The sequence below is a fragment of the Herpailurus yagouaroundi genome, unplaced genomic scaffold (assembly GCF_014898765.1).
Source record: "Herpailurus yagouaroundi ecotype Mexico unplaced genomic scaffold, PumYag 190, whole genome shotgun sequence".
NCBI lineage: Eukaryota > Metazoa > Chordata > Mammalia > Carnivora > Felidae > Herpailurus > Herpailurus yagouaroundi.
In genome coordinates, this window is record NW_024412421.1 from 1,192,399 (window position 1) to 1,220,171 (window position 27,773).

Sequence of the window (27,773 nt, forward strand, 5' to 3'; positions counted from 1 at the left end):
GGTCTTTAATCCATCTTGAAATTGTTTTTGTGTATGGTGTAAGAAAGTGGTCCAGTTTCATTCTTTTGCATATTTCTGTCCACTTTTCCTTAAATTATTTGTTAAAGAGACTTTTTCCCATTGGATATTCTTTTCTGTTTTGTTGAAAATTAGCTGGCCATATAAATGTGGGTTCGTTTCTGGGTTTTCTATTCCATTCCATTGATCTATGTGTCTGTTTTTGTGACAGGACCTTACTGTTTTGTTCACTACTATAACTTGAAGTCTGGAATTGTGATGCTTCCAGCTTTGCTTTGCTTTTTCTAGGTTGCTTTGGCTATTCGAAGTCTTTTGTAATTCTATACAAATTTTAGGATTGCTTATTCTAGCTCCATGAAAATGCTGTTGGTATTTGATAGGAATTGCATTAAATGTATAGATTGCTTTGGGTAGTATAGGCATTTTAACAACATTTGTTCTCCCAACACTTGAGCATGGGATATTTTTCCATTTCTTGGCATCATCTTGAATTTCTTTCATGAATGTTTATAGTTTTCAGAATACAGGTCTTTTGCCTGTTTAGCTAGGTATTTATTCCTAGGTATCTAATTGGTTTGGGTACAATTATAAATGGGATTGATTCATTAATTTCTCTTTCTGCTGCTTCATTATTGGTGTATAGAAATGCAACAGGTTTCTGTATGTTGATTTTGTATCTTGCACCTTTACTGAACTTGTATATCACTTCTAACAGTTCTTTGGGGTTTTCTATATAGAGTATCATGTCATCTGCAAATAGTTTTACTTCTTCCTTGCCAATACGGATGCCTTTTTTTCTCTTTATGTTGTCTGATTGCTGTGGCTATGACTTCTAGTACTATGTTGAATACAGTGGTGAGAGTGGACATCTTTATCTCATTTCTGACCATAGAAGAAAAGCTCTCAGTTTTTCCCCATTGAGGATGATATTCGCTGTGGGTTTTTCATATATGGTCTTTATTATGTTGAGGTATATTCCCTCTAAACCTACTTTGTTGATGGTTTCTATCATGAATGGATGTTACATTTTGTTATATACTTTTTCTGAATCTATTGAAATGATTATAATGTTCTTACCCTTTCATTTATTAATGTGTTGTATCACACTGATTGCCTTGTGAATATTGAATCACTGTTGCATCTCAAGAATAAATCCCACTTGATGGTGGTGAATGATTTTTTAAATGTATTGTTGGGGGACATCTGAGTGGCTCAATCAGTTGAGCATCTGACTCTTGGTTTTGGCTTGGGTCATGATCTCACATTTCATGACTTCACGCCCCATATTGGGCTCTGTGCTGACAGTGCAAAACCTGCTTGGGATTCTCTCTCTCTCTCTCTCTCTCTCTCTCTCTCTCTCTCTTCTCCTCCATTGCTCATGTTCTCTCTCCCTCTCTCCCTCTTTCTCTCAAACTAAATAAACTTTAAAAATAAACAAACAAGTTGTTGGAATCAGTATGCTCGTACTTTATTTAGATTTTTTTTTACCAATGTTTATCGGGGATATTGGCTTGTAGTTCTTTTTGCTGTTGTTGTTCTTTTGTTTTTATTCAATAATCATGAACTTAACTCTGCAATCCAGCTAGACTTGGAAGGGAATAAGGAAAATATGGAACCCATAGAACTGCAGTGAGAGCACAAAGATTATAGGATATTTCAAGCAGATGGGGACAAAAGGGTGCCCTCTTGAAGTACAGGAGTGGTCTGGAAGTTAAGATAAAACACAAGTCAAATTTATTAGATTTGTGCACAGTTAGCAATAGTTATCTTTTTGCTGGTCTTGCCATTCCTGGGCCCAAAGTGCTCCATGGCTTCCACAATATTCATGCACTCTTTCACCTTGCCAAAGACCACATGCTTGCCATCCAACCACTAGGTCTTGGCAGTGCAGATGAAAAACTGGAAACCATTTGTGTTGGGTCCAGCATTTGCCATGGACAAGATGCCAGGACTTGTATGCTTCAGAATGAAATTCTTATCATCAGATTTCTCCCCATAGACGGACTTGCCAGCAATGCCATTATGGCACGTGAAGGTACCACCCTGGCACATAAATGCTGGAATAATCCTGTGAAAGCAGGAACCTTTATAACCAATATTTTCTCCCCAGTGCTTACAGTACAAAAGTTTTCTGCTGTCTTTGGACCTTTGTCTGCAAACAGCTCAAAGGAGACACGGACCAAGTGCTCACTGTCTACAGCAATGTTGAAGAACAGTGAGGTTGACCATAGCTGGGAACCGCAGGTGGCTCCAGGGTGGCAGTGTCTGCAAGGCCTGTAGTTCTCTTTTCTAGTGGATTCTTTATCTGATTTTGATATGAGGCTAATGTGGCATCATAAAATGAGTTTGGAAGTTTTCCTTCCTTTTCTATTATTTTGGAAAGTTCGAGAAGAAAGGTATTAACTCTTCTTTAAATGTTTGGTAGAATTCCCCCGTGAAGCCATCTGGCCCTGTACTTTTGTTTGTTGGGAGATGTTTTGATTACTGATTCAGTTTCTTTGCTGGTTATCAGTCTGTTTCTTCCTGTTTCAATATTGGTCATTTGTATGTTTCTAGGAATTCATCCATTTCTTCTAGATTGTCCAATTTGTTGGCATATAGTTTTTCATAATATTGCCTCACAATTGTTTGTATTTGTGGTGTTGGTTGTTATTTCTCTTCTCTCACTTGTGATTTTATTTATTTGGGTCCTTTCTCTTTTCCTTTTGATAAGTGTGGCTAAGGGTTTATCAACTATTAATTTTTTCAAAGAACCATCTCCTGATTTCATTGATCTGTTCTATTGGTTTTTTTGTTTGTTTGTTCTATATCATTTGTTTTTGCTCTAATCTTTATTATTTCCTTCCTTCTGCTAGCTATAGGCTTCATTTGTTCTTTTTTTTTTTTTTTCTAGCTCCTTTGGGTGTAAAGTTAGGTTGTTTATATGAGATTTTTCTTGCTTCTTAAGGTAGGCCCGTATTGCTATTTACTTCTCTCTTTAGCTGCATCCCAAAGGAGTTAGACTGTGCTGTTTTCATTTTCATTTATTTCCATGGTTTTTTTTTAATTTCTTCTTTGATTTCCTGGTTGACCCATTCATTGTTTAGTAGCATGTTGTTTAACCTCCATGTCTTTGTGGTCTTTCCAAATTTTTCTTCTTGCTGACTTCAAGTTTCATAGTGTTTTGTATCTTTTTGTTTGTTGAGGTCTGATTGGTGACCTAGTATGTGATATATTTTGGAGAGTGTTCCATGTGCACTTGAAAAGAATGTGTATTCTGCTGTTTTAGGGTAGAATGTTCTCAATATATCTGTTAAGTCCATCTGGTCCAGTGTATCATTGAATGTTATTGTTTATTGATTTTCTGTTTAGATGATCTGTCTGTCCATTGCTATAAGTGGGGTGTTAAACTCCCCTACTATTATTGTATTATTATCAATTAGTTCCTTTATGTTTGTTCTAATTGTTTGTTTTATATTTGAGTGCCTTATTGTTAGGTGTATAAATATTTATAATTGTTAAATCTTCTTGTTTATTATCATCTCTTGTTACAGTTTTTGTTTTAAAGTCTAGTTCATCTGATATAAGTATTGCTACTCTGGCTTTCTTTTGACATCCATTTGCATGGTTAATGTTTCTCCATTCCCTGACTTTCGATTTGCAGGTGTCTTTAGGTCTAAAATGAATCTCTTTTAGCAGCATATAAATGGCCCTTGGTTGGTTTTTTTTTTTTTTATCTGTTCTGATACCATATGTCTTTGAATGTTTAGTCCATTTAGAATCAAAATAATTCTTGATAAATATACATTTAGTGCATTTTATTACTTGTTTTGTCATTGTTTCTTGAGATTTTTCTCTGATCCTTTCTTGTCTTTCTCACTTTTGGTCTTTCCTTTCCACTCAGAATCCCCTTTAATATTTCTTGCAGAGCTGGTGTAGTGGTCACAAACTCCTTTAGTTTTTGTTTGTCTAGGAAACTATCTCTCCTTCTATTCTGAATGATAGCCTTGCTGGATAGAATATTCTTGGCTAGAGATTTTTCTTATGCATATCATGCCACTCCCTTCTGACCTGCCAACTTTCTGTTGAGAAATCTACAGCTAGCGTTATGGGTTCTCCCTTGTACGTTAAGGAATTCTTTTGTCTTGCTGCTTTTGAGATTTTTTTCATTATCACTATATTTTGCAAATTTAATTACAATATCTTGACCATGGATGTTATAGGAGTTCTCTGTGCCTCCTGGATCTGGATGTCTGTTTCCTTTCCTACATTAGGGAAGTTTTTAACTAATAGTTAAATTTTTTTTGCCTCTTTTTCTCTCTTCTTCTGGGACTCCTATAATAATCCTATAAATGTAATGTGATTACATTAGATGGAGTCACTAAGTTCTCTAAGTCTATTCTTGTGTTCCATAATTATTCTTTCTCTCTTTTGTTCAGTTTCATTATTTTCTATTATTTTGTCTTCTATGTTACTTTTTTGTTCCTTTGCTTCTTACAGTCTGCTGTTCATTGCATCAAGCCTGTTTCCAATCTCAGTTATTGTATTCTTCATTTTTGACTGATTCTTTTTTAACTTTTATCTCTGTGGTAAGGGTCTCCCTGACGTCTTCTATTCTTTTCTTAAGCCCAGCAAGTATCCTTATGATTGTTGCTTTAAATTCTCCATCAGGCATGCCACTTATATCGGTTTTGCTTAGATCTCTGGCCATGGCCTTATCTTGTTCTTCCATTTGGGATGAATTCCTCTGTTTTGACATTTTGTTTAAGTCTCTGCCTTCTTCTCTGTGTTAGAAAAGCCCATTGTGTTTCCTGCTCCTGAAGTAATGGCCTTTTGAAGAAGAGATTGTATAGTGTCCAGGGCCTGGCTCTTCCCGGATTGTCTCTGGTGTGTGCTCTGTGCACCCTGGTGTTGTGTTTTGGCTGCTCTGTCCCTCAGGTCAGTCTCCTTCAGGGGCTCTCTTTGCCTGCAGTGGGCAGTGCTTGGTCCTTGGCCAGAATGTGGCAAGTTTTAACTAGGTGTGCTCTGGTTTGCTTGTTAAATGAGACCTGATACTACTTCAACTGAACTGAGGCTTTGCACAACTCTCTGGTTAGAAGATGTGGTTTGGGCAGCAGTTCCTGCTATTCTTCTGGATGCCTTTTATTCTTTTTTTCTTATCTAATTGCTGTAGCTAGAACTTTATTTGTTCTTCTTTTTCTAGCTCCTTTAAATGTAAAGTAAAAATGTTTATTTGAGATTTTTCTTGTTCTTGAGGTGGGACCTTTATTGCTACAAAATTCCTTCTTACAACTGTTTTTGCTGCATCCCATACAGTTTGGAGTGTTGTGTTTTCATTTTCATTTGCCCCAAAGTACTTTTTATTTCCTGGTTGATTTCTTCATTGACTCATTGGTTCTTTGGAAGCATGTTGTTTGGTCTTCACATATTGGTGTTATTTTCCACTTTTCTTCTTGTAGTTGATTTCTAGTTTCATGCACTGTGGTTGAAAAAGATGCTTGATATAATTTTAATCTTCTTAATTTACTCTTCTTAAATTTATTGACACTGTTTTGTTGCCTAATATGTGATTTATCCTGGAGAATGTCCCATGTGCACTTGAGAAGAATGTGTATTCTACTGTTCCTAGAAGGACTTTTCTCTGAGAGAGATTAAGTCTATTTGTTCTAATGTGTTGTTCAAGGTTAATGTTTCCTTATTAATCTTCTTTTTATTTATTTATTTATTTATTTATTTATTTATTTACCTGTTTTATTTTTTATTTTTTTTAATTTACATCCAAATTAGTTAGCATATAGTTCAACAATGATTTCAGGAGTAGATTCCTTAGTGCCCCTTACCCATTTAGCCCACTTAGCCCATCCCCCCTCCCACAACCCCAACCTTATTAATCTTCTGTCTGGATGATCCATCCATTGATGTTCTCTCTCAATCCATTGTACTCTTCTATACATTGATGCTCTCAAGGTTAATGTTTCCTTATTAATCTCCTGTTTGGATGATCCATCCATTGATGTGAGTAGGGTTTTAAAGTTCCCTACTATTATCATATTACTGTCAATTTCTCTCTTTTTGTCTGTTAATATTTGCTTATATATTTAGGTGCTCCTATTGTGGGCACATAAATATTTATAAGTGTTAGCTCTTCTTGTGGTTTGATCCAATCATTATATAATGCCATTCTTTGTCAATTTTTACAGCCTTTGTCTAAAGTATATTTTGTCTGATATAATTATTGTTATCCCAACTTTCTTTTCCTTTCCATTCCCATCCCTCATTCCTTCTGTGTGTGTCTTTGGATCCGAAGTGAGTCTCTTATAGGCAGCATATTTTTTATCCATTTAGCCACCTTATGTCTTTTGACTGGATTACATAACAACCTGTGTAATGTAGCAGTCTATTTTAAGTTGGTGGTCATTTAGGGGCACCTGGATGGCTCCATCAGTTGAGCATCCAACTTCGGCTCAGGCCATGATCTCATGGTTCATGAGTTTGAGCGCCACATCGGGCTCTGTGCTGACAGCTCAGAGCCTGGAGCTGGCTTAGGATTCTGTGTTTCCTTCTCTCTCTGTGCCTCCCCCACTCATATTCTGTGTGTGTCTTTCTCTTTCTCAAAAATGAATATGAAAAAAAATGTTTAATTTGGTGGTCATTTATGTTCAGACACATTCCGAAAACATTACACTTTTAGTGTTTTGATGTCATAATTTACATGTTTTTATTTAATGTATTTCTTATCTAATTAATGTAGATGTATTGGCTTTTACTACTTTTGTCTCTTAACTCTCACACTAGTTTTATAAGTGTTGATCCACTACCTTTTCTATATGTTTGCCTCTACCAGTTAGAATTTTTTCTTTCATTTATTTTCTTGTGTCCAGTTATGGCCTTTTCTTTCCATTTAAAGAAATCCCTTTAATGTTTCTTGTAAAGCACATTTGGTGGTGATGAAATCCTTTAGCTTTTGTTTGTCTGAGAAATTTTCTATCTCCCTTTCAATTCTGAATGATAATCTTGCTGGGTAGAATTTCCTTGGTTATAAGGTTTTTTCCTTTAAGTACTTGGGATATACTGTCCCACTTTCTTCTAGTTTGCAAAGTTTCTGCTGGAAAATCAGCTTCCCTTATATATAAGTTTCCCTTATATATAACTATTTGCTTTTCTTTTGCTGCTTTTAAGATTCTCTCTTCATCTTTACTTTCTGACATTTTAGTTGCAGCGTGTGTCTTGGTGTGGATCTCTGCATTCATCTTGTGTGGCAGTCTCTGTGATTCCTGGTAGTTGTCTTTATTTTTATTTTTTTTTTTAATTTTTTTTTTTAACGTTTATTTATTTTTTTGGGACAGAGAGAGACAGAGCATGAACGGGGGAGGGGCAGAGAGAGAGGGAGACACAGAATCAGAAACAGGCTCCAGGCTCTGAGCCATCAGCCCAGAGCCCGACGTGGGGCTCGAACTCACGGACCGCGAGATCGTGACCTGGCTGAAGTCGGACGCTTAACCGACTGCGCCACCTAGGCGCCCCGTGGTAGTTGTCTTTAAACTATCCTCGTTTTTAAAGATACTTTTTTCTTTTTGCTGTTCAGTTTTGGTGATTTGCATTACCCTGTCTTCCAGATCACTGATTTGTTCTTCTGCATCATTTAATCTGCTGTTGATTCCCTCTAGTGTATTGTTTATTTCTGTTATAGTCTTCAGCTCTGATTGATACTTTCTCATATTTTCTATCTTTGTTGAAGTTTTCACTATGTTTATTCTTCTCCTGAGTTTGGTAAGCATCTTTATGACCATTACTTTAAACTCTTTATCAGGTATATTGCTTATCTTCACTTCATTTAGTTTTTTTTCTAAGATTTCATCTCGTTCTTTCATTTAGAACATATTCCTCTCTTTCTTCATTTTGCCTAACTTTGTATGTTTGTTTCTGTGTATTAGGTAGTACAGCTAAGTATCCCAGTCTTGAAGGAATGGCCTTATATTAAAGATGTTGTGTGGGACCCGGAAGTATAATCCCTGGCCACCAGAGCCAGCTGCTCCAATTGTGTCGCCTTTGTAGTATGGCAGAGCCATAGGTGCTTTGGGTACACTGGTGGGGGGTATGGCTCCTGTCTCATCTAACTATAAAGACCAGTTTTGACTGTTGCTGGTGCACTGTGGGCAGAGTTATTCTGTCAGCTGTGAGGCCCAGCCAACACACAGGGTTGTGTGATGCTTTCAGCAAGTCATACCCCAAGGCATTAGCAATCTAGAAGGAGATTCCAAAATGGCAGCCATCACTGCTGGGATCAGCAGAGCAGAATGACGTAGCAAAAATGGTTGCTGCCAATTTCAATCCCCAGAGAGAGACCCAGCTGCCTCCTGCCTCCTGCCTCTCCAGCTGGTTCTCTCATTCATAAGTGGGTCTCCTTCACCTGTGATCTATGTACTTTTCCATCTGATGTTTTTGTGCTAGTTTCTAGGTCAAGTGAGTCTGCACACAAGCCCTTCAAAAGTGCATTTCCCTATAGTTCTATAGTTTTCCTTGAAGTATTCCCTGTTAGTTTTCAAAGATAGCTTTTTGCCAGATCATCTCTCTTGTGTAGAGTTAAGGTTTAGGGTGCCTGATTTGGAGCTCGAATATCTCACTCCTCAGGGAAAATTTCTGTACATTTGAGATCCCTCCTGACAGTGGAGTGCTGTACCTGGTGTGTAGTTTTTTTTCCTTAGCATAGCCACATCTCTGCCTCTTCTACCCATCTCAGTGCCATCCCTTGCTGGGAGGGTCTGTCCATCCAGGTTCTAGGTCGTCTTCAGAGGCAATTATTCTGAACGTAGGTGGAGATTTGTTGTGTCCATAGGAAGAGGTGAGATCAGGATCTTCCTAGGCTGCTATCTTGAAACCTCCCCTTATGTTTCATGTTTTAAAGAACTGTCAAACTGTTTTTTTCAAAAGGAGTTGCACTATTTTTCTGTTGTCTTTTTAATCCAATAATATTTATTTTAAAAGATTATCTTGAAAAGAAAAAAAAAGATTTTGTAACTGTATGGTGACAGATATTAACTACACTTATTGTTTAGTTGTCTTGACTTATTGTCCATGCTGCCCTGCTGCCCTGGCACCCATGGCCTAGGAGCAAGGAGAATGCGACCTATGCTGCCTGCTGGCCACCGGCTGTCACCTTCACCCCTGCTGCGCTTGGCGCCACTCTACCCACCCTACCACCCCCTCCCCTGCCCTTGGAGCTGCTGGCATCTCAGCCACCTCCTGTATTTTTTTTTTCTGACCTGAGATAATTCTTTTTATTTTGACCAAAAAGGTGAGTCAAGTAGGGACACCCAGCCTTCCACCAACAGCCACTTCTCCAAACAAGCCACCTGTCCAGACACCTTGGTCCCAGGCCCAGCTAGTCCAGGGGCCCTCATGGGCAGCAGGAACAGGAGAGAGGAGGACACAGCAACAGGGTCAGGGCCCCTATGGGGCACCCCTGGCCACCCCCGCCCTACCCCACCCACTCTGAGCCACCAACAGCCAAGATTCAAGCAAAACCAGGAGAGGGAGGCCTGGGGGCGGGGGGGAGGAATCTCTAAAATAACCCCACCCTGGAAACAAACCAAAGTGAGCCTAAGTTCCTCCTGGGAAGGAGCCCCAGCTCTCACTGGTGTATTTCTCTCAAAATAGCAGAGCCCTCAGCGGAGGTGGGGGCGGGGCGGACAGGGACCACACTGAAGACTTGCTGTGGTGATCATTTAGCAATATATACATATACAATCATTATGTTGTATACTTGAAACTCATACAATGTTATATGTCAGTTACCCCCTGATTTCTAAAAAGATTATTTTGGTTTTGAATTTATTTCTTTGTGGTTTTTAAAAATATTTATTTATGTATTTGTTTAATAATCTCTACCCCCAGCGTGGGGCCAGAACTCATGACCCCAAGATCAAAAGTCACATGTTCTACTGCCTGAGCCAGCCAGGTGCCCCTTCTTTGTGTTTTGTATGTAAAGTCATTTACATTTTTATAGTTTTATTGTTTCATTAAGCAGTATACCTCCACAAATAATATACTACAGTCTTAGCTCTTGACTGTTAACTTTGGCTTTTCTTGGCAAAACCAAACCAAAAACAGTAAAGTTTCTTTTGCCATATTAGGGTGAAAAATAAGTAAATTTTCCTTCTCTAATTTAGCTGATAATAATAAATTACATATATTTTTTAAGACTTAATTAAAACTTAAATGATTATAAATTTAGGAGCAGCTTAGCTGGGTGATTCTGGCATAGAATCTTTCATGAAGAGGTTGTAGTCAAGTTGTCAGCTAGAACCCAGCCATCTGTAGCCTTGACCAGAGCTGCAGGTTATGCCTCCTGGAAGACTCACTCCCATAGTTGTCAACAGGCAGTCCCAGTTCCCTGCTTCACGGATCTATCCACAGGGATGTTTGAGTGTCCTCATGTCAGGGAATTTCCCCCCAGATCACGTAGTCTAAGAGAGACAGCAAGGGTAAAGTTGTGATTCCTTTTATGACTAAATCTCAGAAATCACAAATCATTATGTCTGCTATATTCTGTTCATTAGAAGTGAGCCAAAAAGTCCAGTCACACTTAAGGAGAAAGGAAGTAAGCTCCATTTTCTGAAGGGAGATGTATCAAAGAATCTGTGGACATCTTTTAAAACTACTGTCTTTTAATGACACAGCAGCTAAACTTCCACAGGGCAAGTGATCCAAGAGAGAACAAGAAGGATTCCACAATGTCTTTTATGGCCTAACTTCAGAAGTTATATGCTCATTTCTGCAATATCCTATTGGTCACACAGGCCAGCCTCATTCAGTGTAGGATGGTACAAAGTAAGGGCATGTAACCCAGGAAGCAGGTATCATTGGAGGCCATTCTGGATGCTGGCTACCACAGATACCAAAGGAAGCAATAATTAATTCTGCCAGGGCATGCTGGGGATGGCACCACAAGGGAAGTGACATAAAGATGGGCTTTTGTGGTCCCCCAAGCCCTAAGAAAAATGAGAAAAAACAGTCGAAATCATCTAGTCTCTCCTTGACTTGAAGACAGGAAGAAAGTAAGAACCAGAGCAGGTGCCAGAGGACTCTACTTTCCACTGGCTTTTGATGTTATCTACTTTACCCAAGAGCTGTCATGCATGCTATTAAAGTAACTGTAGGTGCTCTAGTCTCACAATAAGCAATCAGACCAGGTAGGAGCTTCGTTAATAACAGGTATTAAGTGCTCAATGAACCAAAATAGCTATTCAAAGCCACTTTTTCTCTCTGTAATAATTAGGACATGAACTTCCCCGGGGAGATTAGGAGAAATGAGATGTAGCAGCCTCCACCTCTACTGCTGTCATTGTTTTAACATTCAGAACACAGAGTCTCTACTAAGGAGTCTTTTAAAGGTTTGAAATTTTTGGTGGGAGAAGAGAAGAAGACCAGTGGGAAGCCCAGCAGATTTCTAAAATATAAAATTTCCCATTTCTCTCAGAAAACTGAAAATAGCTCTTGGGTTATAAATTATAAGTCTCTGTTCTTTCTTGTTTTGTTGTTGTTGTTTTTCCCCAAAGCTTTGGAATCAACACAATGCTGCAAATGTGGTCACGTTTATTCTTTTTATTTTATTATAAACTTTACATACTTCCACAAAAGAAACATTTACATAGTTTACAATCAACAGTAACAAAAATAAATTCAAAGACTGTCCAGGTAAAGAAAAAGAGGATGACAGTCCTCATCTTTGGCTAGAAAGAAGACTTGTTTTTACTCCTACATGGACAATAATGCACTGGGTCAGGGAACACTCATTGCAGAAAAGCCACAGGGTCACAGTGACTCAAGAGGCCAGTCCTGCTTTACAGCTGGGCCCCACTGGACAGCCCAACCAGGCACTATCCTTACTGAGTGCTGAACTCAGCCCACTGGCCTACCCTGGACACAGAGGTGCCTCCAGGGGTGTCTATACCTTGCTTTGCGCCCTTTGCTTTTTCCTCTCATAATATTAAGTGCTATTTATTGGGCATCTACTCTGTGCCTGTGCTTTACATTAATTGTCCCTCTTTCAACTCAAACCCTGCAAAGTGGTATCATGAACCTCATTTACAGTTAAGTGAAGCTCAGGGAATGTATGAATCAGGAATCTTTCTTTTGCTGAAACAGAAAACCCAAACTCAAAATGACTTAAGCAGAGTATTTATTAGTTCACATAACCAAAAAAGCCCAGCATATTATGGGTGTCAGGCACAGCTGGATCTATGTGCTCATGTGAACCACAAGGGCCACGTTTCTCTCATGTTTCTCTCTCTGCCCCTTGTACCTATACTCCTTGTGGGCAGGCTCTTCCTTCTTAGTGTTAGGAGATGGCTGAGGCAACCAAATATGCTACATTTCATTAAGTGTGGCAGCTGTGGAGGTGCTCTGTTTGGATCTCCCTTCTAAAAGAAGTTGCTATTCAGCTGCAAGGAGACAGCCTCCGGTTGTGCCACCTTCAGGATCTTGCCTTTCCTAGTCAACTACCAGGCAATGACTAGACACTGCTGCCCAGTGCATGACCCCTCTCATGATCAGTGTTTGCTCCAGAGTTCCCATGGGATTGGCTGACTGTCAGATATGACTGTGTTCTCAGCCTCCCCCTTTATTTTTCACAGGCATTACCTTCCTTCCCCCCAAACAATCCTTTTGTACTTCAAAACCATCTGTGTCTTCCTCCTTCAGGAGTCATCTGACATCTCACATTTCACCAGCTCCCATCCCCACATGAGACAGATGTCTTTGCTTCACCCAGATCCCTTTAGATCCCTTTGAACTGATTTTCAGTGTGTTCTTCTAACATCCAGCACCTACAGCTATGTTAAGGCAGTGTTTGCAGAGCCTCAAAACTACCCCTTCACCCTAAGTGAACATTCAGAAAGTCTAGGACCTAGGTAACTCCCATGCTTCCTCCCCTCCCACCTAACTGGTGACTATCAGGTTGAGGGTTTCAATGCTAAGGCTCTCTGCCTCTAGGCAGGTCTTCTGAAACATAACCTACCCTCCAAAACTCCCCTATAGCATCAGGCTGAAACTACCCTCCAGAGGACTTTGCCTGGGATCACACTTTGCCTGGCTTTCTCACCTGTGCTGCCCTGCTTCTCACACTTCACTTCCCATCTGCCCTGGGAGTACTTCCTTAATAAATTACTTACAGATGAATCCTCTTCTTAGTGTGCTTCTCAGGGACCCAGTCAAGAACCAGCAGCTGGGACCACAGCATCTGTCAAGTGGCCCCTTCCATAGAGCAGATTCTGCTGGGTCCTCTCCCTCTTTTTGTTCCATCAGGCCTATGGGTTGTAGCTGCTTCCTACTGCCACTAACTCTAGCATGCTTCCCCAGGTCTTGATTGTTTCCCTGGGTTCCTTCTCACTCCTTTGTAAGTAGCCCTTTCATTAAACTCTCCCCAGGTACTGCTTTGGAGTGTGCTGTTTCTTGCCAGAACACTGAATCATAAATATGACCATTACAGGATTTATTTTTTTAATTACCTATCCACCCAACCATCCATCTATCCATCTATCCATTCATCCATCCATCCATCCACCCACCCACCTATCTTATCTATCTATCTATCAAATCAATCTGGTCTGTCTATAAAATTCATAGTACCCTAGAGGTTTGAAATGAGACAGAAGTTTAACATTGTGAGATGATTACCCTTTTCCCCTATCCAATCAGTTAGGCTCTGGGAGTGCAAGAAGGTAAATTGGAGATAATATAGAAAATCTGATTTTGAGTTTCTTCCTGATGTAAAGACAGAGGTAGTGACCTCCTCCTTCCAACTGGCCCTCAAAAACCTTCCAGCTGGAAATAGCCAGTAAACAACTTGCAAAAAGTGACATCTGGCGCTAGATGGCGGACATGACCCACCAGTGCCATTGCTCACAGAAGCCACTGACCGACCCAGCTTGCCTGGCTCTGCAGGTCCAGCAAAAACCAGTTTGCCTGCCAGCTCTCCACTCTTAAATCATGGTTGTTCCTCATTCCTCCAACACAGAGGCAGCTTGTGGTTTTCCAGCACCTCAGGTACCGGACCACCCTGTCTTGCCAGAGCCTGGGAAGGTTTGTATTTGTATCTCCCTACAGCAGCTCTCCCTCAGTGCATCTGTTACTAGACACTAAACACTGATGCACACCCAAGGGTCTGGATCTCTGAGGAAGAGAATGTAGAATATAAAGGCTTGGGGGAATCTCTGTCAGTACAGGAAATATTAGTGTATTTCAGCTGCCTCTCCTTCTGGTTAACTGACCTCCACGATTGCTTTGGCTGCCCTCCCCCAAGCCCTTTTGGCTTTAGCAAATGAGTAACATCAGTTAAAATCATTGTATTAATAAAGACACTTTTAGTTGCAAGTCACTAAAGCCCTGTGAAAATGAGCTTAAGCCAAATAAAAAGATGGGAGCTTTAGCCAATAGCTTTGAGAGCCATATGTGAATTTAGACACAATTATTAAACTCATTAGACACATGAGTTTTAGGTATGGCTGGATCCAGGTGCTGAAAAAAAAATCATCAAGAATCTACCTGTCTTCATCTATCTTTTTCCCTTTTCTTTTGAGTACAAACTCCCAAGCACTAAAAGAATAGTTTTGCTGAGACTCCCAGACTTGACTGAGGTCCAAATTCATCCCTAGACTAATCACATGATCACTAGTCAAATGCCTATTACTAAAAGAAGGCAGTGGTGAGAATGAAAATAAGGAAGGCTTAGATCCCCAAGAAGAAAAATCAGGGTAATATCACCTGGAGAAGGGACACAGGTCAAGCCAAGTCAGCAGATGCCCATGATGACCAAGCAGCCTAGTTCCCTTTCCTCTCTCCCCTACTCACAATCTACTGACTCATTCAGTACACCTCAAAGTCTCCTGACAGAAAGCCCTCCTAGCTTTCCCTCTGCACTCCTACTCAGGCAAAAGTCCTGTTTATCCAACCTCTGTGTCCTCCTACCACACAGTCTCCTAATATCCTGTTCTTTTCCTTCAAAGCACTGATCAGTTCAAGATTGTATAATGACGTGTAACTATTAACCTAGTGTGTATCTTTCTATGAGATTGTAATCTTCAAAGAAATAAGATCTTGTTGTCCCAAGAGCCTAGTACAGTCACTGGTACAGTAGGTACTTAGTAAATATGTGTTGATTCATCCACTGGAGATAGTAAGTCCAATCAGACACGGTCCCTGCCTGGCTTCTATGCTAGTGAAGGAGATAGCCGAGTAAATCACTGCTCACAGTCCAACTGCAATGCTTTCTCCAAGAAGGGTGGACCCAAGGGAGTCTAGGGGAGGAATATATAAATCAGAAGGATCCAGGAATGTTTTCCTGAAGAGTCATGATGTTGACCTAACTTTAGGAAAATAAGCAAGATGAATGACAGGAGGAAGATGCCCTTAGAATAATGTTAGAAAACAGGGAAATGTAACATAGCCTGATACAGTCCTGGGAGAATTGATGGCCTTGATCTCATTTCATTAGCCACCCAGAATAGGGATAACCATATAGGAATTAGGCCTTTTAGCTAAGACTATGCCTTTTAAAAAAAAGAAGAAGAAAAGAAAGGAAAGTGAAAGGAAGAAAAGAAAAGGAAAGAAAAGAAAAGAAAAGGGGGCAGTTCTAAAGTAGAGTTTGTTGGACAGAAAAACTAGCTTAAAAGGATAGGGAGGAGCCTTCTGATTACATCAGCAACTGCCACATAGTAGGTCCTCATTAAATGTGTGAATGCCTGGATGAAAGTCATTGGAATCCATTGTTCTGCTTAAAAGCACGAGCAAAGCCAGCCAAGGATATGGCCCATTAAGAATCCAAGCAGACTCCCAAAGGCACACAAAAGAAATAAAGGGCAAAAGAAATTACTTTAAAGCAAGAAGATTTATATAACGCTGTCTGCGTAGAACAAAAATGTGCCCAGCTTTGCATGCCATTTGCTGCCAGGATCTGAGATTGTTACTAAGAAAAGGGTGGGAGGAGGCTGTTGGGAGAAATCAAATGCCAGGCGGAGACACAGGCACAGAGAATTCAACATTGGGGATTTGAAAAGAAGGCCTGGAACACAAGCCTCTTTTGTTTTTCAGGCTTCTCTTAATTACCATGTTCAAGACCCGAGATTTATGAAAAAGGCACTATTCAAAAGGACAATTTACACTCCATTATAGAGAAAGTTCAGGCACAGTCCTCAGTTTCCCCTCTAGTTGCAACCTGAGTCATTTGTGGGATGGCTGTGTTAAGTATGGAGGAGAGCTATAAATGGTTTATAAGTCAGCATGTTGCATCACAAACTGAAGTGGTTGCTGCTCCCAAGGCTGGGAGCAGAATCATGAATCAGAGTCTAAAGTTCTAGAACAATGTTTGTGAATCAAATCTCACAATGAGTTGCTCTTAATGGCATTCTACAGTGATGCCCTCACCCCACCCCACCCCCATCTCCTCAATGCAAACCATACCTCATCATGCATATGCATGGAACCTGCAAGCATATCTTTCCAAACTAAGATGGATGAGTTGATGAAAGGGGTCACTTCCAGTCAGTTTATCTTAGCTTATCCCACCTTAGATTAAAGGAACACTACCCTTTATTGAAGACTTGCTGTACGGAATATTTCCCTTACTTTCTCCTCAGGATCATTAAATCTGTCAATAATGGCAAAGACTTTAGATCTTATCCCATGTCTTTCTCTATTCTAAGTGTTTTATGCATATATAATCAATTTTATGTCGCACAATCTTATGGGGGGTATTGCTGTCATCCCCTACTTTTCAGATGAAGAAGCTGAGGCCCAAAGAGGTTTGGTAATTTCCCAAGGTCACATAACTCTTAAATGGTTATGTCAATTTTGGAACCAAGGTCATTAGGCTCCATAGTCAACACTCCCAACTGCTATGATATGTTGCCTTGTAAGAGGGGGTGCCATCTAAGTCAGATGGAACCATTCCTTGTCACAGCCCCACTCTGTTAACCATTCCTGGTGTCCTCCTACCCACTGCTACCACTCAAGAGATGCTAAAGAAGCTGCCAACCTTGATTAGGCATGAGCCAATCAGCACATCAGTTTTCTCCTGACCTCAGTGATTGGCTCAGAGCTGGGACTGTGACCCAATCAGAGCCAGTGAATCATGATGGAATTTTTCCTGGGGCCTTTGGGAGAAAGAAGTCCTCTGTTCTCTCCTGAGAAGCAAGTGGGGAGTGTGGGGAGATGCGTTACTATAGCACTTTACTGCTATGAAGAGAGACCACTAAGAGGGAGTCAACAGAGAAAGCAGAACAAAGAGAAGACCTCCCAGCACAGGACTATGGGGTCATTGCCAAGAGTACCTAGTGTTGGGCTCATGCCATGCAATATAATGGGAGCCCCTGAGGTTGAGTAAGGCATAGTATTGCCATGACCCCATTGGGGCCCTGAATCCAGTGACTCTTGAGGTGTCAAATACCTCCACACTGTGTGGTTCCATGAACCAGTGTATCCCTTTTTAATAGCCAATATGAGTACGGTTTTTGCAACTTGAATCATAATGCACTATAATCAAAACAATCTCCACAAACCTTATGAAAGGGGAGCCCAAAAGCCCATTAGTTACCAATACTGTGGTGGAATAGTAAGATTTGCTGACCAAAGATAGAACAATGTCTAAGGCCCTCACCATGCTATAGAACAGAGAAAGAGCAAAATTTCTTAAATTCTCAAGTTTTACATTTTTTTTACAAATGGAAAACAGCACAGATAATCCTCCCCAAATGGCTATTGGCAGGTTCATTTTCATCATTACATTTAACTTTAGTTAATGTCAAAATGACTTTAAATGCTCTGTCAGCAGGGCAGAAGGTTGTGGACCAGAAGTTTGTTGAAGATAGGGCAAAGTCAGCCAGGCATCAAAAAATAGCCAGGGGATTTGGATTGGTGAGCTGGTCAAAGAGGACTTTAGCCTTATGTACGTGTTAATCTTTTATAAAGGAATGTATTTGTAAGTCATTCATATAATTAAAAGTTAACTTTAAAATAGGGTTAAAGGACAAGTCATGTAATTGCATTATCTTAGACAAGTATTATCATACTTTTTTTGGTTGTTTTATGGTTTTATTAACACAAATATGATGTGCACATAAGCTGTATGTCTATTCATTTTCTTCACTACACAACCTGGCGCCACGATTGGTGACTCTGGTGGCCAGCTGAGCTGCTTTTTCCCTAATGGCTTTGTGGTTCTTGGAGGAGACATTGTAAGCACTCTCTGCACAGTAAGATTTGTTGCACATTAGCAACACTTCAAGCTCCTTGACAGTTCAGACTAGGAACTTCTGGAAGCCACCAGGCAGCATGTGCTTTGTTTTCTTGTTGCTCCCTTAACCAATGTTGGGCATCAAGATCTAGCCCTTGAATCTTCTGAGGACCCTATGGCTCTGGGTTTCTACTAGTTTCACTTAATTTTGACATATGGGTCTGACTGGTACCAGATGAACTTCTTGGTCCTCTTTTTAATGATCTCAGGTTTCACCAGAGGTCTGAGGGTGACCATGATGAAGTAGGAGACCTCTGCCACCTCCTACAGACAGTGCTGAGGAAGAGCTATCATACCTTTCTTTTTTTTTTTTTAATAGTAGAATCCTTCAAATGAAATGTTACATAAAACACTGTAGTGAACATCTGTTGTTTCCTCTTTTTTGATATAGAGTTCAAAAATATGATAGCTTGCTTCTGGGGACCCATCTTCTCCTATTCACACTTAACTGTGGTTTAGGCACATGGTCCTGGATGAAAATATAATTTGCTTCCTGAGCTCTCCTGGCACGTTTCCCACCCACACCCCCCCCCCCCCGACAATTCTGGAAAGAGACAGCAGTGGCATCGTTTTCTAATCTCCCTGAGTCCCCTCCCCATCCAAAAAAAAAAAAAAAAAAAAAAGGCAGACAGTAACTAGATACTAAAACCAAAAACAACTGTGGACAACAAGGTCAAATGACAAGGTGTCCCCACAAAATTCAAAAACACAAGAGAGTGAGGACAACTAGTACCAGTATTACAAAATCTGCATTATATTCACATTGATACAGGAGAAAGCAGAGGGAAGAAACAGAGCAACTGATGGGATGGCAAAATTGTATTTATGGAAGGCAGAATGGGCTGATTCAAGCAAAGCAGTTGAAGCAACAGACGGTTTGCCTGTTCCAATATTGGATGAGTACAAGGGGTCTCCAATAAGATCTGAAGAGGCTGGAGCAGTTTAAACAACGTGGATTCCTAAAGCTAATTGACCAAGTTCCCTTCCACAAAATTGATGAAAAATATAAACTAGTATTTCAAAACTAGCTAAAAGATACTTCAAAAAATACAAGTTATCAAAGATTAACATGAATCAGAACTAGAAAAATACTGCAGTTAAGTGACAAAGAAAATTCAGAATAAAAGTGATTTCAGAAATAAAACTAAACCAGAAAGAAACAAGAGTATATATAGACTATAGATATTGCCTTATATGAGAAGTAGAAGGTGAAAAAAGAAAGCTTTTAAAGAATAAAGAGAAAGAAGATTTGATATAAAGTGACAAACACTGAAGCCATGTAAATAATATATAACATGTTTTTTAGGGGTTACTGCAAATGAAAACCAAACCAAGGCAACAACATGACAAATAGTAAAAATAATTATTCAAGAAAACTTTCTTAAAATAAAGATTTTAAACTACATTTTGAAAAGGCACCCCTTAAAACTGAAAATATTGACCCAGAAAGACAAACACTAAGACATATTCTAAACTTCAAAGAGAAAGAATAAAATTGATCCTTTTTTGTATCTAGGCCAAAAGGCCAAATGAATTATAATGGAAAGAAGATTAGATTTCCACTAGATTTTCAACAGCAATTCTTTATGCTGGAAGAAAATAGAGTCACATATTTAACATATCAAGGAAAGAAAATGTGAGCCAAAGATTTTGTATCCAACTGAGTATAAAGGGCACAGAAACAAACAACCTGCTATCAACATGCCAAAACTCAGGGAATCTTGCCCAGAATTGTAGTCATTTTGAAAAAGGGTTGGTTGTGATTAAGATGAAACATGAATTACTTCTGAGTGGCCAGCAAAGTTCTATCTCTTATTGTAAGTGGTGGTTATAAGAGAGTTCACCTTATGTTAATTTTCAAAGCCATATGTTATGCTTGGTATAGTTTTCTGTATATGTGTTTTATTTTTTAATAAAACTTTTAAGGGGCACCTGGGTGGTTCAGTCAGTTGAGCATCTGACTCTTGATTTGGGCTCAGGTCATGATCCCAGGATCATGGGATCCAGGCCCATGTTGGGCTCCTTGCTGGTCATGGAGCCTGTTGAGGATTCTCTCTCTCTCTGTCTCTCTCTCTCTCTCTCTCCCTCTGCCCCTCTACATTACTCTTTCTCTCTCTCTCTCAAATAAAATTTAAAAATTACAATTAAAAAAAAAGCTTAAAAACAACAAACAAGGGGCACCTGAGTGGCTCAGTCAGTTTAAGCAGCCAACTCTTAATCTCAGCTCAGGTCATGATCTCACAATCATGAGATCAAGCCCCACATCAGGCTCCATGCTAAGCATGGAGCCTGCTCAAGATTCTCTCTCTCCATCTCCCTCTGCCCCCCACCACTTGCTCACAGGCACATGTGCGTGCTCTTTTTCAAAAAAGTAAAATAAAACACTAGACAATTACATTTAGAGAAGTTTGAATATGAACCAAAGATAATATTAGGAAACTATTGTTGTTAAATTTTTAGGTATGAAATAAGGGCATTGCAGTTATATAGTAGAATGTTCTTATTTTTTGGAGATGCATGCTGAAGAATTTACTTGATTATTTTTTTTCAATATATGAAGTTTATTGTCAAATTGGTTTCCATACAACACCCAGTGCTCATCCCAAAAGATGCCCTTCTCAATACCCATCACCCACCCTCCCCTCCCTCCCACCCCCCATCAACCCTCAGTTTGTTCTCAGTTTTTAAGAGTCTCTTATGCTTTGGCACTCTTCCACTCTAACCTCTTTTTTTTTCTTCCCCTCCCCCATGGGTTTCTGTTAGTTTCTCAGGATCCACATAAGAGTGAAAACATATGGTATCTGTCTTTCTCTCTATGGCTTATTTCACTTAGCATAACACTCTCCAGTTCCATCCACGTTGCTACAAAGGGCCATATTTCCTTCTTTCTCATTGCCATGTAGTACTCCATTGTGTATATAAACCACAATTTCTTTATTCATTCATCAGTTGATGGACATTTAGGCTCTTTCCATAATCTGGCTATTGTTGAGAGTGCTGCTATAAACATTGGGGTACAAGTGCCCCTATGCATCAATACTCCTGTATCCCATGGGTAAATTCCTAGCAGTGCTATTGCTGGGTCATAGGGTAGGTCTATTTTTAATTTTCTGAGGAACCTCCACACTGCTTTCCAGAGTGGCTGCACCAATTTGCATTCCCACCAACAGTGCAAGAGGGTTCCTGTTTCTCCACATCCTCGCCAGCATCCATAGTCTCCTGATTTGTTCATTTTGGTCACTCTGACTGGCGTGAGGTGATATCTGAGTGTGGTTTTGATTTGTATTTCCCTGCTGAGGAGCGACGTTGAGCATCTTTTCATGTGCCTGTTGGCCATCCGGATGTCTTCTTTTGGGAAGTGTCTATTCATGTTTTCTGCCCATTTCTTCACTGGGTTATTTGGTTTTTGGGTGTGGAGTTTGGTAAGCTCTTTATAGATTTTGGATACTAGCCCTTTGTCCGATATGTCATTTGCAAATATCTTTTCCCATTCCGTTGGTTGCCTTTTAGTTTTGTTGGTGGTTTCCTTTGCTGTGCAGAAGCTTTTTATCTTCATAAGGTCCCAGTAGTTCATTTTTGCTTTTAATTCCCTTGCCTTTGGGGATGTGTCGAGTAAGAGATTGCTACGGCTGAGGTCAGAGAGGTCTTTTCCTGCTTTCTTCTCTAGGGTTTTGATGGTTTCCTGTCTCACATTCAGGTCCTTGATCCATTTTGAGTTTATTTTTGTGAATGGTGTGAGAAAGTGGTCTAGTTTCAGCCTTCTGCATGTTGCTGTCCAGTTCTCCCAGCACCATTTGTTAAAGAGACTGTCTTTTTTCCATTGGATGTTCTTTCCTGCTTTGTCAAAGATGAGTTGGCCATACGTTTGTGGGTCTAGTTCTGGGGTTTCTATTCTATTCCATTGGTCTATGTGTCTGTTTTTGTGCCAATACCATGCTGTCTTGATGATGACAGCTTTGTAGTAGAGGCTAAAGTCTGGGATTGTGATGCCTCCTGCTTTGGTCTTCTTCTTCAAAATTACTTTGGCTATTCGGGGCCTTTTGTGGTTCCATATGAATTTTAGGATTGCTTGTTTTAGTTTCGAGAAGAATGGTGGTGCAATTTTGATTGGGATTGCATTGAATGTGTAGATAGCTTTGGGTAGTATTGACATTTTGACAATATTTATTCTTCCAATCCATGAGCAGGGCATGTCTTTCCATTTCTTTATATCTTCTTCAATTACCTTCATAAGCTTTCTATAGTTTTCAGCATACAGATCTTTTACATCTTTGGTTAGATTTATTCCTAGGTATTTTATGCTTCTTGGTGCAATTGTGAATGGCATCAGTTTCTTTATTTGTCTTTCTGTTGCTTCATTATTAGTGTATAAGAATGCAACTAATTTCTGTACATTGATTTTGTATGCTGCAACTTTGCTGAATTCATGTATCAGTTCTAGCAGACTTTTGGTGGAATCTATCGGATTTTCCATGTATAATATCATGTCATCTGCAAAAAGCGAAAGCTTGACTTCATCTTTGCCAATTTTGATGCCTTTGATTTCCTTTTGTTGTCTGATTGCTGATGCTAGCACTTCCAACACTATGTGAAACAACAGCGGTGAGAGTGGACATCCCTGTCGTGTTCCTGATCTCAGGGAAAAAGCTCTCAGTTTTTCCCCATGAAGAATTTACTTTAATTTACCTTTTAAATGCTTTAGCAAAAACAAAAATCAATGTCAAGTCACATTTTGTTATTTTAATTTCTAACTGAGATATAATATAGTATTATGTATTATATACACATGTTAAATCTTACAAAGAAATGGGTTTTGATAAATGCCATTATTCTATCAAAATACAGAATATTTTCCTCAGAACATTTCCTCCTGCCTTTTCCAAATCAATCTTCTCTCCAGCCCCTCACTGAGGGAGCCACTGTTCTGATTATCTCTTTCACCATAGATCAGTTTTACCTGATGTAGGACTTCATATAGTGGAGTTATGTAACACACAATCTTTAGACACGTTTCTTTTTTTATATCTTAATATCCCTAAAAATTGGAATGTATCTTAGAAATTGGTGGTGTTTAAACAATTAATAGCAGTGTTTTCTTTATTTTATTTTCATGTAAAATAATGGGGTGTCTTACAATCAGTGTCATCTTTGATTTGATGAATTATTTATATATAAATGAAACAAATATAGCAAAAATGTTAACAGTTGCTGAATCTTGTTGGTGGATATATGAATGTCCTACTTTTCTATGAGTTTGAGCATTTTTATATGAAAAAGTTTACTAAATAAAAGGATACCACAATTGTTATACCCTGCTTTGGCCTTTTTTCCTCCTTAATTAAAGTGACCCTTAAATAATGGAATTAGCTGGAGCCTTTCCTGACCTCTGTGAGACCCTGACTACAGTAGGGACCTGGGTGCTCTAGACTAGTACAAGTCTTTGTAGAATTTGCCTTTTTCTCAGATATGTTATTATTCTATGGTCTATTTTTCCAAATTTTTCAAAAGCTTCTGTCCTCTGCGTCCTGAGAAAGAGGAGCTCTGCACTTGTGATCAAAGTGCCTAGTCAGGTACCAAATCCATCATGCTGAGGGCCTGAGTCTGAGGCAAGAAAGAAAAGCTAGGGCCCAGAACTAGAACCTTGAAACTGGAAGACCACGGTACTGGTTCTCTAAGTATAGACTTACTTCCAGTTCCTCCTTATGAATAATTATAAATCCATATAATGGGTACAGAATATATAAAGATGGAATTTTGACATTAATAATATAAAATTTGGGAAGATGGAGCCATATAGAAGTAGAGTTTTTGTATGTGATTATAGTTAAGTTGGTATCAATTTAAAAATAGACTGTTATGGGGTGCCGTAATATATACATATATATAATATATATATTATATATAATGAGATATATATATTTATATATATAATGAAATATTTTTTAATGTTTACTTATTTTGAGAGGGGGGAGGGTCAGAGAGAGAGGTAAAGAGAGAGAATCCCAAGCAGGCTCTGTGCTCAGTGTGGAGTCTAATGTGGGGTTCCATCCCATGACCATGAGATTAAGACCTGAACCGATATCAAGAGTTGGGAGTTTAACCAACTAAGCCACCCAGGCATCCCTGTATATATAATGGAATATTATTCAGCCATAAAAAGATAATGAAATCTTGCCATTTGTAACGACATCGATAGAGCTAGAGAGTAAAATGCTAAGCGAAATGTCAGAAAAAGATAAATACTATATGATGTCACTCATATGTGGAATTTAAGAAACAAATGAGCAAAGAAAAAGACAGACAAACCAAGAAACAGACTTTTAAAAAAAATTTTTTTTTTTAACATTTATTTCTTTTTGAGAGAGAGAGAGACAGAGCATGAACGGGGGAGGGTCAGAGAGAGGGAGACACAGAATCTGAAACAAGCTCCAGGCTCTGAGCTGTCAGCACAGAGCCCGACACGGGCTCAAACTCACGGACTGTGAGATCATGACCTGAGCCGAAGTCAGCTGCTTAACTAACTGAGCCATCCAGGCTCCCCAGAAACAGACTCTTAACTACAGAAAACAAACTGATGGTTACCAGAGGGGAGGTGGGTGGGGATGTGGATGAAATAGGTGATAGGGATTAAAGAGACACTTACGATGATGAAAAAAAGTAAAATGAAATGATAAAACAAAACATATGTGGTCTTTGTTCTCAGTTCCCGGCACAGAGCTTCTAAAACCCTTGGAATATCATGAGTAATAGGAGTGTCTTTAGTTATTCATAATGAGTCCCTCTTAACCATATCTGAGTTTATGCTAAGAAGGTGGCTGAAGGTGAGCCCTTAGATAGTTTCAAGGGAGGAGCTGGCCATGCACCATGATTAGAGGATTGGAACTTTCAGCCCCACCTGTAAATTCCAGGGAGGTGAGTGAGTCTAGACATTGAGTTCAATCACCAATGGTCAATGATGTAATCAATCATGCCTATCTAATGAAGCCTTGATAAAAACTGAAACAAGGAGGCTAGGGGAGCTTGTGGGTTGGTGAATATTGATTTGCTGGGAGGATGTGTTGCAGGATTTTTTACCTCAATACCCAGTGTTCATTGTCTCACTGCTTCAAAGAATGAAGAGGTGGACACAGAAAGAGCAGCTTGCAAAAGTTTATTAGAGTATGAGATCAGAAAGGAAGAATAGTAGAAAAGCTCTCTTTACAGAGAGGAGGCAGGGTCCTTGTTTTTCTGGTCGTTCTCCCCTTTCCTTCCCCCTTGTTCCTTCTCAGGTTCTACCCTTATTGGCTTGATAGCTCTAGGTGCTGGGTTGTCCATTCCTGATTGGCTCATTTCCATTGTATGAGGGGTGGTCTATGGCCATACTGTTCCTTGTGGGTCATACGTTTTATGGTCTATTACTTATTTTTAGTCAGGTCTTTGTCAAATTCCTGAGGGGAACCTTAGGGGGAGGAGATGTGTCTTACATTCTTAAGAGGAACCTTATGCCCAAGGGGCTTTGCTGTGGTCAGATGCTCCCAGCTATTCCCCTTTCTGAACATGTGACCCCTTTACCCCTAACTGCCTTTAGGAATTGGGACAAGACCAACAGATCTTAACTGCTTCCTGCTGAAGGGCAGGCAGGGAGGGGTGGATGATGACAGAAAGACAGTCAGGGCAGGTTCAGCGGTCGATCCAGATGTCTGATATAATGGGAGGGTGTTTGGAAAATCTGCACTAGCAAAATTTTCATGGATGTCTTATTTTTTTTTTTTTTTGGCATATGCAACAGCATCTACAAATGACATACAAAAAGAATATTAGACCAACAAACATCAATATTCCAAATGTAATGCCTCCTAGGGAGGAAGCCACACCATAGGAGGGAAAGACACATTGTAGCCATCAAAAAAATCCCTGGCATGTCTGGTCATATTTTTTATTAATTTGACTATAGTTTTTCCTCTCTTTCCCATACTTATTTGGATCTTGTAATAGTGTTGATTAGAATAACTAAGTACCTGAACTAGATTTTGGTTCTCAATCTTCAAATCTTCCTTTGGCCATCCAGTTTCTATAGGAACAACTCCATCAGGTGTAATTTACCTCAAGGAAAGATTGACCTTTGATATCCAGATTGCTGTAAGTTTAGGCAATTTTTTGTCTGTCCTGGAGCTAGTAGTTTCTAATTCAGTCATAGTTTCTGTAGTTTCTTTCTTTTTTTTTTTTTTTTAATTTTTTTTTCAATGTTTATTTATTTTTTTTTTGGGACAGAGAGAGACAGAGCATGAACGGGGGAGGGGCAGAGAGAGAGGGAGACACAGAATCGGAAACAGGCTCCAAGCTCCGAGCCATCAGCCCAGAGCCTGATGCGGGGCTCGAACTCACAGACCGCGAGATCGTGACCTGGCTGAAGTCGGAGGCTTAACCGACTGCGCCACCCAGGCACCCCTGTAGTTTCTAATTCAGTCATAATGTCTCTTTCTAGCAAGGGAGTGAGGCTCTCTGGCATTATCAAAAAAGAATGTGAAAAAATCAAGTCTCCCCATATGCACCCCAGTGGCTGAGAAAAAAAATTTAGTCTTAAATTTTCTGGAGATGCCTCTAATAGTTACACTGCATTTGGATAGTTGGCCAGGAGGTGGAAAGGACAAAAAATGTGGCTCCAGTGTCAAGAAGGAAATCAACCATTTTTCCTTCTATATCTAGAGTTACCTGAGGTTCTGGATTTCCAATAAGTAATTGGTTGGGGGGAGCCACTGTAAAGAACCCTGGGCAGCATCAGTCCCTTTCAGGGACATTGGTTATCTGAGCCCTTGCAGATTGAGGTCCCTGAAGGCATTCAGATCTCCAGTGACTGTCTCCACACAAGGGGCGTGGCTTATGGGTTTCGACTTCAATTGTTCCCTCTGAAGACATTCTCATTTCCAGTGCCCTGAAAGGCCACATAATTGGCCCATGATAATTAATGAGTTGCTCATCCCCATATCTCTCAACCGCTACCAGAACCCCATGTTTCAGCATTAAGAGTCTGATTCAACAAAAGCATTGTATCTTTCCAGGTCAACTCAAAAACATACGTGATAGTCTGAAAGGCCTCTATATACTTACTTGGATCATCAGAAAATTTACCTAGATCTCCTTTTATCTGTCTTGAATCTTATAATGAAAAAGGTACTTGTAATCTTATCATAGTGGTGCCTCTTTGTGTCCCTTCTCCTGGCACTCTAACTTCTTGTAGAGGAAACACACCTGTTACATTATGGGGAGGGCCTGCGTAAGGTGGGCAGCAGGGAGCAGAAGTGCACATTTGTGGGGTTTTTTCTTTTAAGTCTGGATATATAGATCGAGGACCCAAGGAGGAGGAAGTTGAGGTGGAAGATTTCCCTTCCTCCTTCTCTAGGTCTGCTTTGGGTACAGGTAATGGGCCCTTAATTGTTTCTTCTCCTGATTTCTGGACCTTGGAAAGGGCTGCCAATAAGCCAGGGTTGACCTTGCATTGCATACACAT

At 39.8% G+C, this 27,773-nt stretch overlaps 1 pseudogene; it reads right to left on the reverse strand.

The window, feature by feature from the left end:
* Positions 1-1,729: 1,729 nt before the first annotated feature.
* On the reverse strand, positions 1,730-27,773 carry LOC121010044 (peptidyl-prolyl cis-trans isomerase A-like; annotated as a pseudogene).